Source organism: Sciurus vulgaris, assembly GCF_902686455.1.
Source record: "Sciurus vulgaris genome assembly, chromosome: 3".
NCBI classification, from domain to species: Eukaryota; Metazoa; Chordata; class Mammalia; order Rodentia; family Sciuridae; genus Sciurus; species Sciurus vulgaris.
In genome coordinates, this window is record NC_136463.1 from 147,774,317 (window position 1) to 147,792,367 (window position 18,051).

Genomic DNA, 18,051 nt, shown 5'->3' on the forward strand with positions numbered 1-18,051 from the left:
AGGATAATTATTCCTTCTGTTTGGAATTGTTAATAATGGAGTCTGGGAGCAAGTGAACAGGACATCTATGTGCACCAGCATATCCCATTGTTTCAACACGGAAGTCAAGAGAAATGCAATTACCAAGTTGTTAAAAGACAGAATCTTTGAAATTGAAGTCTGAGTTCAAAGTCAGAATTTGACTCAATTTTAAACCTTTTAAACTTTTTAATGGTTATTTAGGATGAAATCCCTAGGAAGTTAGCATTATTTTATTTTATTTTATTTTTTGGTCCATATCCAATTTATTTTGCCTGGTAGCAACTAGGAATGTTTTCTTCTTCCTTTTCTTTTGTTCTAGTTAGTTATACATGGCAGTAGAATGCATTTTGACACATCATACATAAGTGGAGTATAACTTATTCCTCTGGTTGTACATGATGTAGAATCACATCAGTCATGTAATCACATATGTACACAGGGTAATAATGAGGGTAGCATTTTGTTTATTTTTATTTGCTCTTTTTAAATATACATGACAGTAGAATGTAGTTTGACATATTATGCATGCCTGGAGTATAACTTGTTCTAATTAGGATCCCATTCTTGTGGTTGCATATGGTAGAGAGTTTCATTGGTTGTATATTAATTTAAGAACATAGGAAAGTAATGTCTGATTCATTCTTCTTTCTTATTCCCATCCCCTTCCCTTCCATTGAATTTCCCTTTGTCTAATCCAATGAACTTCTATTCCTCCCTCCTCTTTATTGTGTGTTAGTATAGGATCTGCTTATCAGAGAGAACTTTGGGCTTTTGGTATTTTAGGACTGGTTTATTTTACTTAGCAGGATAGTCTCTAGTTCCTATCCATTTATTGGTCAATGCCATAACTTCATTTTTCTTTATGACAGAGTAATGTTCTATTGTGTATATAAACCACATTTTCTTTATCTTTTCATTTGTTGAAGGGCATCTAGGTTCATTCCATAGCTTAGACATTGTGAATTGAGATTCTATAAAGCATTTTAAACAGTGTTCCCCCCGACCACCAATACATTCAAAGGCTATAATTAGAGACCTGTAGCACCTCAATCTCTAAATCAATACAAAAATACCCAAGATAGGATGGCTAAAGTGGTCCAGCGCTAAACAGGAAACTCCAAACTCCTCTCAGCTCTGGGACTGAAAGAGAGTGGGGGAATAAACATACCCAGTGCATAGATTTCATATTCTCATTAATGTGGTTCATCAGGTCAAAAAAAAAAAATTACCCCAGCTCTGAAGAGATGTATTCCAAATGTCCAGAAAATACAATGTGTGGTTGAAAAATCACAGAATATTTGGTTTTCAAGATGGGAGTTTTTCCAATGACTGTCTTGTCTGCCTTGAACCATTATAATTGGGATATATTGGAACATGAACATTTAGATTATATGTGGCACTATTAAGAAGAGCCACATTCAAAAATAAAGTATGAAATCTATAAGAGAATTGGGACTTGGAACTGAATGCAATAGATGAATGTGATTCTAATTTTTGATTTTCCTTCAAGTAAACTTTGGTTTGTAGAAGATATTGTCACATTATGTTTAGTGAGAATATTTTTGCCACTGCATTGCTGCTGATGCCAATAAAAAGACATAATTATCTAGAAACATCTATATCTTTCTTTCTTTGGTATACATAAACTACCAAATCCATATTTTGCTTAGTTAATCTGTGCTTTTTTTTAAGTATGCAACTATGAGAATGATGAGTGATGAGGGAAAATATACAAGAAATGTGTCTTGGTGGCAAAATTTCATAAGTAAATGCTTTTCTTCCTCTTTCCTACTTTTGATTAATTTCTGGTCTTCCTTGTAACTTTTTTCTTCTATGGCATCTTGTTAGCTTCCTTCCCTTGATTTCTCCCTCAGAATGAATCTCAGAAGGCAGGTGTAGGGAGGAGATTCTTATAAGAAGTTTCATGGCAAACTGATAATCATTTAAAGCACAGTTTATGTAAAACCCACAAATTTGCTATATTGTATATGGTTTTGTTTTTGCTTTTGTTTCTTTCTTTTTTTTTTTTTTTTTTTTTTTTTTTGGTACTGGGGATTGAACTCAGGGGCACTCAACCACTAAGCCACATCCCCAGTCCTATTTTGATGTTTTATTTTTATTTTTATTTTTTTTGTTTTTTGTTTTTTTATTGTAAACAAATGGGATACATGTTGTTTCTCTGTTTGTACATGGCGTAAAGTCATACCATTTGTGTAATCATAAATTTATATAGGGTAATGTTGTTTGATATTGCTTGTAGATCTTCTTCAGTGAAGTGTCTATTCATTTCCGTAGCCCATTTGTCGACTGGATTATTTGCATTCTTGGTGTAGAGTTTTTTGAGTTCTTTATAGATTCTGGAGATTAGTGCTCTATCTGAAATAAGATTGGCAAAGATTTTCTCCCACTCTGTAGGCTCTTTCTTCCCATTGATGATAGTGTCCTTTGCTGAGAGAAAGCTTTTTAGTTTGAATCTATTCCAGTTATTGATTCTTGCTTTTATTTCTTGTGCTATGGGAGTCCTGTTGAGGAAGTCTGGTCCTAAGCCGACGTGTTGAAGATCTGGACCTACTTTTTCTTCTATAATTTGCAGGGTCTCTCGTCTGATAACGAGGTCCTTAATCCATTTTGAGTTTAGTTTCGTGCATGGTGAGAGATATGGGTTTAGTTTCATTCTATTGCATATGGATTTCCAATTCTCCCAGCACCATTTGTTGAAGAGGCTATCTTTTCTCCATTGCATATTTTTGGCACCTTTGTCTAGTATGAGAAAATTGTATTTATTTGGGTTTGGGTCCATGTCCTCTATTCTGTACCATTGATCTACCTTTCTATTTTGGTATCAATACCATGCTGTTTTTGTTACTATTGCTTTGTAGTAGAGTTGAAGATCTGGTATTGCGATACCCCCTGTTTCACTCTTCCTGCTAAGGATTGCTTTAGCTATTCTTGGTTTCTTATTCTTCCAGATGAATTTCATAATTGCTTGCTCTATTTCTGTAAGGTACGTCATTGAGATTTTAATTGGAATTGCATTGAATCTGTATAGCACTTTAGGTAGTATGGCCATTTTGACAATATTAATTCTTCCTATCAAAGAACATGGGAGATCTTTCCATCTTCTAAGGTTTTCTTTAATTTCTTTCTTTAGTGTATTGTAGTTCTCATTGTAGAGGTCTTTCACCTCTTTTGTGAGATTGATTCCCAAGTATTTTATTTTATTCGAGGCAATTGTGAATGGGGTAGTTTTCCTGATTATTCTTTCCAAAGATTCATCACTTATGTATACAAATGCATTAGATTTATGTACATTGATCTTATATCCTACTAATTTACTGAATTCACTTATGAGTTCTAAAAGTTTTCTGGTGGTATTTCCTGGTTCCTCTAAGTATATAATCATATCATCAGCAAATAGGGATAGTTTGAGTTCTTCTTTTCCTATTCATATCCCTTTAATTTCTTTGGTCTGTCTAATTGCTCTGGCTAGAGTTTCAAGGACGATATTGAATAGAAGTGGTGAAAGAGGGCATCCCTGCCTTGTTCCAGTTTTTAGGGGGAATGCTTTCAGTTTTTCAACATTTAGAATAATATTAGACATGGGCTTAGCATAGATGGCCTTTACAATGTTAAGGAAAGTTCCCACTACCCCAATTTTCTCTAGTGTTTTGAGCATGAAGGGATGTTGTATTTTATCGAATGCTTTTTCTGCATCTATTGAAATAATCATGTGATTCTTGACTTTAAGTCTGTTGATATGGTGAATTACATTTATTGATTTCCTGATGTTGAACCAATCTTGCATCCCTGGGATGAAACCCACTTGATCATGGTGCACTATCTTTTTAATATGTTTTTGTATGCGATTTGCTAAAATTTGGTTGAGAATTTTTGCGTCGATGTTCATTAAGGATATTGGTCTGAAATTTTCTTTCCTTGATGTGTCTCTGTCTGGTTTAGGTATCAGGGTGATATTGGTTTCATAGAATGAGTTTGGGAGGGTTCCCTCCCTTCTATTTTATGGAATACTTTGAGAAGTATTGGAGTGAGCTCTTCTTCAAAGGTTTTGTAGAACTCGGCTGAGAACCCATCTGGCCCCGGACTTTTCTTTGTTGGTAGGCTTTTGATGACCTCTTCTATTTCATTACTTGAAATTGTTCTATTTAAATTGTGTATGTCCTCCTCGTTCAGTTTAGGCAATTCATATGTCTCTAGAAAACTGCTGATGTCCTCGAAATTTTCTATTTTGTTGGAGTATAGATTTTCAAAATAGCTTCTAATTATGTTTTGTATTTCAGTCGTGTCTGTTGTGATATTTCCTTGTTCATCCTGAATTTTAGTGATTTGGGTTTTCTCTCGTCTTTGTTAGTGTTGACTAAGGGTTTATCAATTTTGTTTATTTTTTCAAAGAACCAACTATTTATTTTATCAATTTTTGTATTGTTTCTTTTGTTTCAATTTCGTTGATTTCAGCTCTGAGTTTAACTATTTCCTGCCTTCTAGTAATTTTGGTGCTGGACTGTTCTTCTTTTTCTAGGGCTTTGAGCTGTAGTGTTAGGTTGTTTATTTATTGAGTTTTACTTCTTTTATTAAATGCGCTCCATGAAATAAATTTCCCTCTAAGTACTGCTTTCATAGTGTCCCAGAGATTTTGATATGATGTTTCTTTGTTCTCATTTACCTCTAAGAATTTTTTAATTTCCTTCCTAATATCTTTTGTTATCCATTCATCATATAGTAGCATATTGTTTAACCCCAGGTGTTGGAATAGTTTCTGTTTTTTACTCTTTCATTTATTTCTAACTTCAATCCATTATGATCTGATAGAATACAAGGTAGTGTCTCTATCCTCTTGTATTTGCTAACATTAACTTTGTGGCATAATATATGGTCTATTTTAGAGAAGGATCCATGTGCTGCTGAGAAGAAAGTGTATTCGCTCTTGGTTGGATGGTATATTCTATAAATGTCTGTTAAGTCTAAATTATTGATTGTGTTATTGAGATCTACGGTTTCTTTGTTCAATTTTTGTTTGGAGGATCTGTCCAGTGGTGAGAGAGGTGTGTTAAAATCACCTAGTATTATTGTGTTGTGGTCTATTTGGTTTCTGAAATTGAGAGGGATTTGTTTGACATACATGGCTGAGCCACTGTTTGGGGCATAGATGTTTATGATTGTTATATCTTGCTGATTTATGCTTCCCTTAAGCAGTATGAAATGTCTTTCTTTATCCCTTCTGACTAACTTTGGCTTGAAGTCCACACTATCTGAAATGAGGATGGATACTCCAGCTTTTTTGCTGAGTCCATGTATGGTATGTTTTTCCCCATCCTTTCACCTTTAGTCTATGAGTATCTTTTTCTATGAGGTGAGTCTCTTGCAGGCAACATATTGTTGGATCTTTCTTTTTAATCCAATCTGCCAGTCTATGTCTTTTGATTAATGAATTCAGGCCATTAAATTTCAGGGTTATTATTGAGATATGGTTTGGTTTCCCGGTCGTTTGGTTCATTTTTTAAATTTTATTTATGTATTTATTTATTTGACATGACTTGGTTCCTCCTTTATTTGATAATTCCTTTAGGATAATTCCTCCCTTTGATGATTTGCTTCTTTGTTTTTCATCTCTTCCTCATGGAATATTTTGCTGAGAATGTTCTGTAGTGCTGGCTTTCTTTTTGTAAATTATTTTAGCTTTTGTTTATCATGGAAGGATTTTATTTCATCTTCAAATTTGAAGGCAAGTTTTGCTGGGTATAAGATTCTTGGTTGGCATCCATTTTCTTTCAGAGTTTGAAAAATGTTGTTCCAGGCCCTTCTAGCTTTTAGGGTCTGGATTGAAAAATCTGCTGATATCTATATTGGTTTCCCCCTGAATGTAATTTGGTTCTTTTCTCTCAGAGCCATTAAAATCCTGTCTTTATTTTGTAAGTTAGGTATTTTCATTATAATGTGCCTTGGTGTGGGTCTGTTGTAATTTTGTGTATTTGGAGTCCTATAAGCCTCTTGAACTTGATTTTCCATTTCATTCTTCAGATTTGGGAAATTTTCTGATATTATTTTGTTTTATAGATTGTTCATTCCTTTGGTTTGTTTCTCTAAGCCTTCCTCAATCCCAATAATTCTTAAATTTGGCCTTTTCATGATATCTCATAGTTCTTGGAGATTCTGTTCATGATTTCTTACCATCTTCTCTGTTTGTTCAACTTTGTTTTCAAGGTTAAACATTTTGTCTTCATTGTCTGAGGTTCTGTCTTCCAGGTGTTCTATCCTATTGGATATGCTTTCTATGGAGTTCTTAATTTGGTTTATTGTTTCCTTCATTTGAAGGATTTCTGTTTGGTTTTTTTTTCAATATCTCTAACTCTTTATTGAAATGATCTTTTGCTTCCTGTATTTGCTCTTTTAACTGTCGATTGGTGCGATCATTCAATGCCTGCATTTGCTCTTTCATCTCATTGTTTGCTTCCCTGATCAGTTTAATAATGTACATTCTTAACTCCTTTTCTGTCATTTCTTCTGTCATGCTGTCACTGAGTTTTATTGATGTAACATCTAGATTTGTTTGGGGCATATTCTTCCCTTGTTTTCTCATGTTGTTCAGGTATCAGTGGACCGCTGAGATATTGCAGATTTCCTCTATTGACTTACAATGTCCCTGAAGATTTCTATATAAATCCCCTCTTAGCCTTCAGTAGGCTGAAATCTTGGAGGAAGTTGATAGTGCGGTGCTCCACAAGGAAGCTGCCTCTCTAGGGGTGGTGGCCTTCAGGTGGGGTATATTCCCTGCTAGTGGGCAGAGATGTCTCCACTTGTTGACCAATGGTCATCCAAAGGGTAACTAGGCTGCGGGCTGAGGCAAGGCCTGTTTGGGCCTGTGTCTCTGGTTTTACCTTCCTTGTGGGAAAACCTCACCCGGCAGGGAAGACTCACCTGGTGGGGAGGTCTCGCTGGTCGGTTCCCCTCCTAGAGGTTCCCCTCAATCTACAACTGCTGCCTGGTCTGGGCTGCCTTCCTCTGCAATGTTCCCAGGGGCCTGGCCCTACCTCCTGGGCCTGGGAGCCTCACCCTTCGCAGATGAGTCTCCTTAGGCTGCCTCTCCTCAGAGAATCTGCCCGCAGTCCTGGAACCTTTGCTCCGCCCCTAAGTGTGTCTCTGTGCAGCTCTTGCACCACGCAGCCTCCTAGGTCCTGGAACCCTGCTCTGCACCTAATCGCCTGGCTATGCGGTCCCTCCTCTGAGCAGCCACCTGGAGCCCAGTACAATCGCTCTGAGTCCCAGAGACCCGCCGCACGCCTCTTCCTCCAGACAGCCGCCCAGTGTTCCGGTGTGGTGACTAGGAGTCCAAGCAACTCACTGCGAGCCTCCTCCCGCCAACCGCCCGTAGCCCTGGGCAGTCACTCCTAGTCCAAGTGACCTGCCCCATTCCTCCTCCTCTTCCAGGTAGCCCCCCAGGTGTTCAGTGACTGTGAGTCACTCTGAGTCCACGTGACCCGCTGCACGCCTCCTCCGGCCAGCTGCCTGGAGCTCTGGTGCAGCCATTGGAGACCAAGCAATCCACCGTGCTTCTCCTCCAGGCAGCCCCCCGGTGTTCACAAGCGAACGCTTTAAGTCCAAACAACTCACCTCTCGCCTCCTCCTCTGAGCAGCCGCCTGGAGCTCCAACGCAGTCACTGCGAGTCCAAGCGACCCGCCGCGCTACTCCTCCTCCTCCTCCTCCTCCTCCTCCTCCGGGCAGGCCCCGGTATTCAGGAAAGGTTGCTTTGAGTCCAAACAGCTCGCCACGCAGCTCCTCCTCTGGCAATCACCCGTATCTCTGGTATAGTCACTCCAAATCCAAGCAGCCACGCTTCTCCTCCTCCTCCTCAGGGCAGGCCCTGGTGTTCAGGAATGGTCACTTCGAGTCCAAACAGCTCACCGAGCAGCTCCTCCTCTGGCAACCGCCTGTATCTCTGGCGCAGTCGCTCCAAGTCCAAGCGCCTTGCCACACTGCTCCTCCCCCTCCTCCTCCGCGCAGGCCCCGGTGTTCACAAGCGTTTGTTCTGAGTCCAAACAGCTCTCCTCGCAGCCCCTCCTCTGGGCAGCCACCGGAGCCCCAGTGGTTGCTCCGAGTCCCAGCGCTGTGCCGAGTGGCCTCCTCTCCGATGTTCCCAGTTGTCTGAGTTCACTGCTCCAGCGGGGGGAGGGGTGTCTCGACGGGCAGCTCTACTTCACAAAGTTCCCTGCGTTCCGGGACTACCGTCCCATCCTGGATGCCTCCCCAACGGGAGAGACTCACCCGGCTGCTTTGAGTTGGTCCCAAGTCTCTCAATATCTCCTCTTTTGAATCCTGAGTCCTGGAGCAACATGAAATGCAGCCACCCTCTAGTCTGCCATCTTGAAAAACCCCCAGTCCTATTTCGTCTTTTATTTAGAAACAGGGTCTCACTGAATTGCTTAGCACCTCACTTTTGCTGAGACTGACTTTGGACTCAAGATCTTCCTGCCTCACCCTCCTAAGCTGCTGGGTTACAGGCGTACAACACTAACACTGCACCTGGTTATGTTGTGTTTTTATTTTGATTTACTTAATAGTATTTTCTAATTTCTTTGCTTTTATCTTTTATTTGGTAGAAAGTTGTCTAATTAAAGGAACTTGGTCATTTATTTCATTTTTTTTGATATTATTTTCTATGTTCACTCTGTTCTGGTAAGAGAATGTACCCTGTATGAATTATTTTTTTCACTCAATTTATTTAAAAACAATTTTGGATCAGAATATGTTGTCTGTCTGTAAATGTTTCATGGGAGCTTCCCTTGTGAAGTGTGTATTTCACAATTGTTGGCTAAAGCATTTTTTTTCCTTTTTATCTTGATGAAATAATTTTTAAAAGTAGATAAATTCCAAATACTTAATTCTACCTTATTTTCAAGCTCATAAATCTACAGTAGTTAGGATGTCTTTCTTCAATATATGACAAGCAAAGTCATCTCAACATTACCAAATGTCCCATGGAGTGCAAAATTGACCTTGGTTTAAAGCTACTGACCTAGCTATGTAATCTTTTTGTCAGTTTTTTCATAGAACCTACATTCTCTAACTTTTACCTTAATTGTACTTTTAAACTTTCTAATAACTTCATGTTTTTGATATGTACTATTTCATGTTTAGTTTTGTCTGAATGTGTCTGTCCATATACTGGTGATCTCATATTTTACATTTGTAATACTGATGTATTACCTTGTTTTTCTATATTATTTCCTATATTTTTCTTGCCTTCTTTCTTGCTATCCTTTTGAATCAGATTAATCAATTATTAAAATTCCTTTTCTTCTGTCCCTGGTTTTCATGATATACATTTCATTTTTAACATTCCTGCTTCTTAACAAACTTGACTTACCAATGCATAAATAATAATCCAGGGCTCCTGTGGAGGAATACAGTAGGACTCAGGTCATTTGAGGTCCGTTTACCCTGTTCATATTACATGTATAATTAGATTTAATCTGTCCTGTGGTGTATGAAATGATGCCCCTCTCAAAGCTGTTCGCTTTCCTGTGTGAGCAAGGATCTTGAGATGGAGTGAATGTCCTGTCTGGACAGAAGGGTCCCTATGGAGAAAGGGGAGCAGGACAGAGAGAATGAGAGGTGCGATGGGAACAGAGGTTGGAGTGATGCGATTGGTGTGAAGAGGATAAAAGTCAAGAAATTCAAGCAGGCCCCAGAAGAAGGGGCAGGAATGGAAATAGATCATGCTCTGGAACTTCCAGAAGGAATACAGCCTTACTGACACCTTGATTTTAACCCAGTGAAACTCCTTTCAGATTTTTGACCTCCAGAACTATAAGACAATTTTTGTTGCTCTAAGCTACTGTGTTTGTCCTAATGTTACAGGAGCCATAACAAACTAGTCGACCACATGGAGTCTGTGTGGATTTCCCTTCCATCCAGCCCTCTCTGTCTTCACTTCCTGCGGTTCATGCTTGGTGTTTATGCTTACTGACCACTTGCTTCACAACTGCTTGTGGTAGCACACTGCATCCTTTTGAGTTCAACTTACTTTGTTGCAAAGAATATCTTCATGTCATTCTTCTGATAAAGGTATTTGGTGATTTTATTTCACTCTGCCATTTTGTGGATTGTATTTATGATGTTTAACCCAAATGAATGAGTTATCTGGGTACAGAATTCTGGTTTCTCAGAGCACTACTAAGTTATTACTCCACTGTTGTGTAGCTTTTACTTTTGTTCTCCTATAAATTGCGTTCTTCTACCAATTTTTGGTTAATTAGCTACTAATTCAACCATTTCCTCTTATACTTAATTTGCTACTACAGAAGCCAATTAACTAGAAAAGAATTACTCTCACATAATTTTTTTAAAGGTCTCTCTTGGGGGGAATCATATATACTTATTTTAAAAAACAACATTTTGATGGATTGTGCCTCTGTCAACATTTTGGTTTTGATTTTGTTGTTGTTTGTTTTGGTTTTGGTTTCTTTCTATAATTATTCTCACCCACAGTAAATATCAACCTGTGACTTTTTTTTTTTTTTTTTTTAATTTCCAGTGCTCTTCTTTGTTATTGTAGCACATCTAGTTTGGTAAAATTTATTTTATTCTCTAATTGTTTCTATAAATAAATTTGGAGAATTAAAATATACGGTATCTTTTGTCTATACAATTAATTCAGATCCTCTTGTATTTTTTCTGATCATTCTAACAGTTATTAAATTTTATCATTTCACAAAGATATTTTAATTTTATTGATTTTTCTCTATCACTTTCCTGTTTTCTGCATCATTTTTTTTCACACTGATCTCTCTTTTTTTATTCTATTTACTTAAGGTTCAATTTTATTCCTTTTCTATCTTTTTAAGGTAGATGCTGAGGTTGTTGTTTGAGATGTTTTTATCTTCCAGTATCTGTGTTTAGTTCTGTAAATTTCCTCTGATTACTGCTTAGGTATTTTTTAAAATGTATTTTCAATGTAGCTTTCTAACTATGTGGACATATGGGATATAATCAAAATTGTTTTCACGACCTTTGCTGCTGGCTTCAATATTTGTGTCAGTTCTCAGCCAGTTTCAGTTGATTAATTTTTCTTCTCATTATGTGTTATATTCTACTGCTTCTTTACATGCCCAGTGAGTTCTTACTGAATGTCGAACTTTGTGTTTCTTAGCATCCTAGTTGCAGTTATACATATTTATCTTCATAAATATTCTTGAGATGTGTTCTGGGATGTAGCTATTTGGTAAGAGCTTTATTTTAGGGGGTCTCACTTTCAAGAATTGTTAAATATCACTGGAACAGTATTTGGTTGAGAGGTCATTATTCTCTGGGACTCAGATAAGATGCTTCAGTTGGTGCCACATCTCCAGCCAATCTGTGGCAACAAACACTTTCTAGCCATTATAGGTTTGCTAACTCTCAAACTTTAGAGGTGACTTTTCCCCACTTCCTGGTATTCCACATACATATGATGACCCATACTCATTATATCACACTCTGATCAACAGAGCTGTGCAGGGAGAATGTTTACACATCTCCAGAAAATGCTTCTAAGGTCCTGAGTGCTAAACTCTGTCCTCAGCTCTGTGTCCATCAGGCTCTGACTGAACTCTCCCTTCTTTTACTGAACCCTCAAAATTCTCTCAAGGCCCTAAGTCACAATGTCATAGCAAGCACTTCATCCATTTTCTTGTTGTTGTTGCTGCTGCTGCTGCTGCTGCTGCTGCTCTTTTGTTTTCCTAAAAGTTAAGCTCTGTCCCTTTTAATTTCACCTTAGCTAGAAGGAGAAGTTCTACCTTCCACAAATCTGAATATCAAATTTTATTTTTTCTGTTCATGTATAAAATAATCTGTACTCTTACATTAACTTATAAATCTAGTAATGCATGTCACTGTCTTCCTTTCTTGTATTCTAAATACTTCTTTGGCATTTTAAAGCTCTATGTGCATCTTTTGCCATTTAAAATGAGTAAGGACAGTATACAGGAGAAATCCATTATTTAACAACTGCAATTATTCTTTATGTATGAACTCCTCACCCACTATCATTTACAGACAAAAGTGCAGAGTTAATAGCATGAGAAAAGAAGACCCAACTCAAATACAATTTATTCTATAGTGTAATTAATTCACAACCTATGCTAGGTTGGCAATCTGGTGATTAAATGGATTGCAGGCATAAATGAAAACTACCTTTCTTTAACAGTACACACCTGCAAAGTCAGAGACCCAGGGATTCCAGTCTTCTCCCTATTTCAAAGGATCTGAGCTGGAGCATGATAGGTTCTTCAGAGGATAGGGAGACTTGTGTTGTCAAAGTGGCCATCAAGCATGTAAACTCCAGTGGAGTGATTAAACAGTAAATCTATGTTGTGAACATTTAAGTCATTATAAAGCCTTCAGTAATGGAATTCCACTTACCAAAGGTCAAGAATCATTTCTAAACAAAAGCCACTAGGGAGGGTAAAACAAAACCAAATTTAATACCTTTCATAGTAACATATAAAATAAGTCTAGTCTATTTTTTTGCTAACTGCTGTACTATACAGCTATTTTATTTTTTATCGTTTGAGCAATTTTCACCTTGGTACTTTCAGGGTCAAGACTGTTTTCACCTTAGCATCTGCCTTACAAAGATTATTTGTCATCAAATTCTACAAAAAAAAATGATGTTAATTTTCTGACACCTCTCTCTTTAAGAGGTTTCAGCTATCAGAGAGGTGACTTACTTTAGATATGCTCTAGATAACATAGTCTCTCCACCACTGTGACAAACTGCTTTTTACTCAATTGATCTTTTCGTCAGACGATAACAGTAAAATTCCTTATCTAACCCACACATGGTATTCTTCTATAATAGCTACTAATTAAATTCACCTTAATTAAAATGACAAAGGGCTATAATTATAAATACAAAAGAATTCCAGCACGAATTTAGAGCAGAAAATACTACCTAGTTAGTTGCGCAGCTCTCCAGTGCTGAGGACAATTTCTGGACCTATTTTATCAGTCGATTTAAATGATAAGGATTCTAACCTTCCTAGAAGTTTATGATCAAATGGGATTGTTACCAAAATAAGATTTCCCCACAACATGAAATGACAACAAATTTTTCTTCATTTTGGATTCAGGTAATATTTACTTCTTCTAATTTAATACTGTTCTTATACTTTGTATTGCTAAAATATCACAAATTTTGTCCAGAAAACATTCAATGTGCTTTTTTGTTTACTGTTTTACAAAAAGTAGCATTCCTGTTTTATCTTCTTCATGACATATTTTCCTGATTCAGAATCTGAAAAATTATCATCATAAAATAGATGAAATGGCAAAATCATCAGAAAACACAAAATATTATACTTATCATTCAAAAATTTAAAGAGCCTCACATTTTTTTAAACTTAATGATCAAGTGATTCATTATAACACTTTGAACTCTGATTCACATTAATTGAAATAGAAGAGAGTTAGAAGGCAGATTACTAAAAGGGGGTACATTGTAAAGGAAGGAAAAAACTGCAATAATTGCTCTCTTTCCCCTATTCCCAATCCCAAGGCTCTTCTATCAGAGAACACCCAAAGCTTTCTAGACATGGATCTCAGGATACTGCCAGTAACCAAAAGCCTAGCACTGCTAGATGCAGTGATGCACCCCTATCATCCCAGTAGATATGGAGGCTGAGGCAGAGGATCGCAAATTCAAAGCCAGCCTCAGCAACTTAGGGAGGCTATAAGTAACTTAGCCAAACAAAACAAGCAAGTATGATACTATAACAGGGACTTAGAGGCTGCTTTAACTAAAAAGCACAAATGTCCAATTGGTACTTAAAAGCAGTATAAAAATCCAACATCTCTCCTTCATTTTGCACCTGCCTTCTTTGCTGTCTTAATTTTTAGGTTAGATTCCTACTCAATTCTGCATATAGATATATTAACAACTTACATAGTAATTATATAAAAGTGATAATCATCTCCTTCAAGACTGAAGGCACTAAAACAAAAGTAACTAAGACATTTTTGAGATTGGCAGGGCCATCATAATCAACAGCTCGTCAACTGTTCACTCACAACATCTCGTTCCACACCACCAGAGCTCTCGAACTGCACCTAGAATTCTTCAGTCACAGCCCAAACTGAACCCCACCTTGCCTTTCTTATTTGTTCCTTGAATCATTCTCTCCAGCAGTTACCTTGAGTTCCAGGAACAACAGGCCTACCTTGATACATACCCTGAAGCAAGAGTGGAAACTATCCCCAGACAACTTTCCTATGACTGATAAGGCTGCCCTTGGTCATCCTGAGAAAATCATCCACCAGACCAGTTTGATCAAGATTGCTTGACTATGCAAGCTTCTTGCCCCTGTATTCTTATTCCTTCCCCAAATATCCCCAAATTTCTTATTAGTGCCTCAAATACAGAATTGAGGATGCTTGGTTCCTTTGATCCTTTTTACAATGGCTAGAGTGAAGGAGCCTATTTCACTATTTTTTTTTCCATTTGTTTTTTGTATGAGTGGTCACACCTCATCTATTGGTGACCCTCAGATCAAGCCTATGGGCTAGGACTCTGATAATGATGGTAGATACAGACATAGAAAGATATGTATTGTAAATATATTACACTCAATTTGTCATTCTTATGTTGCAGACGGGATTTATTTTGTAAGAACATCTATGTGAGGTTGACAGAGAGGCAAGTAGGATTTTGCTTTTATAGAAAGTCTAAGTACTTTTTCCCTATCTTTTTGAAGAGATCCTCAATAGTAAGATTCTAAATTATTCATTTCACAAGAAAAAAAAATTTCTGTAAAGAAACATTTATTGTCTATCTCTTTCTAAAAATACAAATTTTACAAAAGAAAATGTGAATGGCAATCTTAAAACTTTCTCCTTACTTTAAGGGGATACAAAAATTAATTGGAAGGGGACAGAGCAACACAGCAGCTGAGTAGGACCCTTTAGAGATCATGATCCCACAGAAATATCAATTTCAACAGCCATTCACACATGAAAGTTTTTTTTACAAGAGATTAAGAGCTGAGAAAATCTGGCGAGAGATCATAGTCTATCTCATATTTTAGTAAAATAAGAAGAAAAGATACATTGGAGAAGGCAGAAAGAAAGAAATGCCTGTTCACCCTCCTCCAGTTCCAAGGAATACACTATGGGAAAGTACCCCCTGCTTTGTGGATGGAGTGGGAATTGAGTAGAGAGCTTACACTTGCAAGTCAATAGCAGACTCATTCCAGTGAAAACCAGTATCTGCAAAGTCCCACTCCTGCTCCTAGGCATTACCAGCAGACTAAACTTCTCAACCTGTACTAGCCTAGTAGCCAAGGGATTGCCTTCACCACCTGAACCCCAACTTCAGACAAAGCATGACAGAGCAAGACTCTACCCACTGAGGAGTAGGATATGGAAGTGAGTAAACTTTGTTCTGGACTCAGTGTCAGGCCCAACGTGGTAAAACTCAGCACCAGGAAGAATCCAGTAGACACTGCCACCAAGTACAGCTATGGTCTCTGGACCTATCCCAGCACCAGGTACAGACCTGCACCGCAGTGAGACAGAGCACATATTTTAGATTGCGTCACCACCATTCACACCATGGGCTTGGAGTGTACTGCTGGACTCTGCAGGTTCCTCAAGCTGGGAGATTCAGGTGTCATTCAGGTTAGCATCAGCCTTGGTCACCAAAGGATTACTTCCTCCACCCTTTCTTCAACTTCAGTCAGCACAGCACAAAGGAAACTCCACCTACTGTGGGGTAAGACAGGTAAGTAAGCACAGAATTTGGCCTTGGAATTAATCACTAGGATGATAAAACTCATCCTAGTGGGTAGATCCCAATGGTCCACTCCCCATGTCAATGCCTGAGGATGGTGCTCTGAACTGAGCCTGGTGTTGGAAGGAGACCCAAACCTCCAGTTGGACAAACTTGTATTTCGACAGGTATCACTGTGACTGGTTGCACTGAACACGAACCATGAGCGCACCAAAAGAGCAGTGTGGGCCTTGGTGCTGCCCCTCCCTAGGCTGACTGGTCTTGGTGACTGTGGGCTCCAAGTGTGACCAGTACTGCACCATTGGTAGAAAAAGAATTGCCCACCCCATCTTTTCCCCACACCCAGGCAGCACCACATGGAGACAGCCATTTTCTCCTTTGGGGAAGAAGAGGGGCCTTGAAGACTGGGACTGGTCCCCTCAAAGTTATGGGGAGAATTGGGCAGAACCCCAGTGCCTGGTCACAGATAAGTGACTATGGATAAGATAACTGGATCATAGCCTTGAAGTTTGTGGCGGAGTCTAGACATTTTAACTTCTTCCACCCCTGACTCCATTCTGAACAACACACCAACTGTGGCTTTGGCCAAAAAAATCCTGGGTCTGGGGAACACTCTTATACTGAAAGAGAATAACAACAGGCTCAGAGAAAATAAGCAAACTGCTTATATTTTCATGGAGGACAGACAAAAACAAAGCCAGATTTTAAAGCCTGGAATAAATAACTAATCTTTCAGCATACAAACAATATTCTATGCCAACAAGCATCAGCAACTTCCAGGGAACCTTAACTTCATTTAAAGGGAAAACAAGGCACCCGAAGCTGACCATCTAGGAACCAACACCTGAAACTACTGAAAAGAGAATTCAAGATAGCTGTTTTGAAAAAATCTCAATGAATTTCAGGAAAACACAGAAAAAAAAAATTCAAAATTTTGTCATACAATTTAATAAAGAAATTGAAGTAATTGAAAAACTCATACAGAAATTCTCCAGCTGAAAAGTATACTAAACCAAATAAAAAGCATTACTGAAAGCACCAATAGGCAGAATCCATGAGCTTGAAATCCGACTATTTTTAATTACACAGTTGGAGGAGAAAAAGAAAAAGAGAAAGAAGACATATAATGAAAACTCAAAAGAATGTTAAACAGCACCAAATAAAAGCAAATATTTAGGTTATTGAAATTGAGGAGGAACTTGATAATGCCAAAGGAGTAGAAAGTTTATTCAAAGACATCAGAAGACAAAACATCTCAAACCTAGAAAAAGATACAAATAGCCGGGTGAATGAAGGTCAGAGGACACCAGTGAGATTTACCTCAACCCTGTCTACCCCAAGACATATTTTAATCAAGCTCTCAAAGTAAAGAAAGGATTCTCAAAGCAGCAAGCAAAGATGATGGAATGAGACAGACATCATTACCCTGTGTACATACATGATTACATGAATTGTGTGAAGGTACATTGTGTACAATCATAGAAATGAAAAGTTGTACCCAGTTTGTGTACAGAGAATCAAAATGCAGTCTGTTAAACACACACACACACACACACACACACACACACACACACACACACACAGAAAAACCTATTGAGGTGTTCAAATTCACCTGGCAGCTGACTTCTAACAGAAGACTTATAGACCCTGCTGGACCAGGAGAGCTTCAGATGAGATTTTTCACAGATCTGAAGGAAAAAACAAAACAAAACACCCTGCCAATAAAGAATACTGTATCCATCAAGGCTTATCCTTAAGAAATGAAAGAAGATGAAGACATTCCCAGAAAAACAAAAGCTGAGAGAATTTTTCAACAACAGCCCTATCTCCCAAGAAATGCTATAAAGGACTTTTTCAAAATGAAACGTATATTAACAGCAAGAAGAAACATCAGAAAGTATGAAATTCACTGTTAAGAGTAAATATAAAACCAGGCATGGTGGAACATGCTTATAATACCATCTACTTGGGAGGTTGAGATAAGAATACTGAAACTTCTAGGACAGTCTGAGCAACTCAGCAAGATCCTCTCTCTCTCTCTCTCTCTCTCTCTCTCTCTATATATATATATATATATATGTGTGTGTGTGTGTGTGTATAGGTATTGAGATATATACATCTATATATTATATGCATCTATATATTCTATAGTACAATACATAATTATTATATATACATATAGCTGTATATATCTCAATATATAATTAATATATGTATATCATTAATATGTGTATATATATATATATACTTT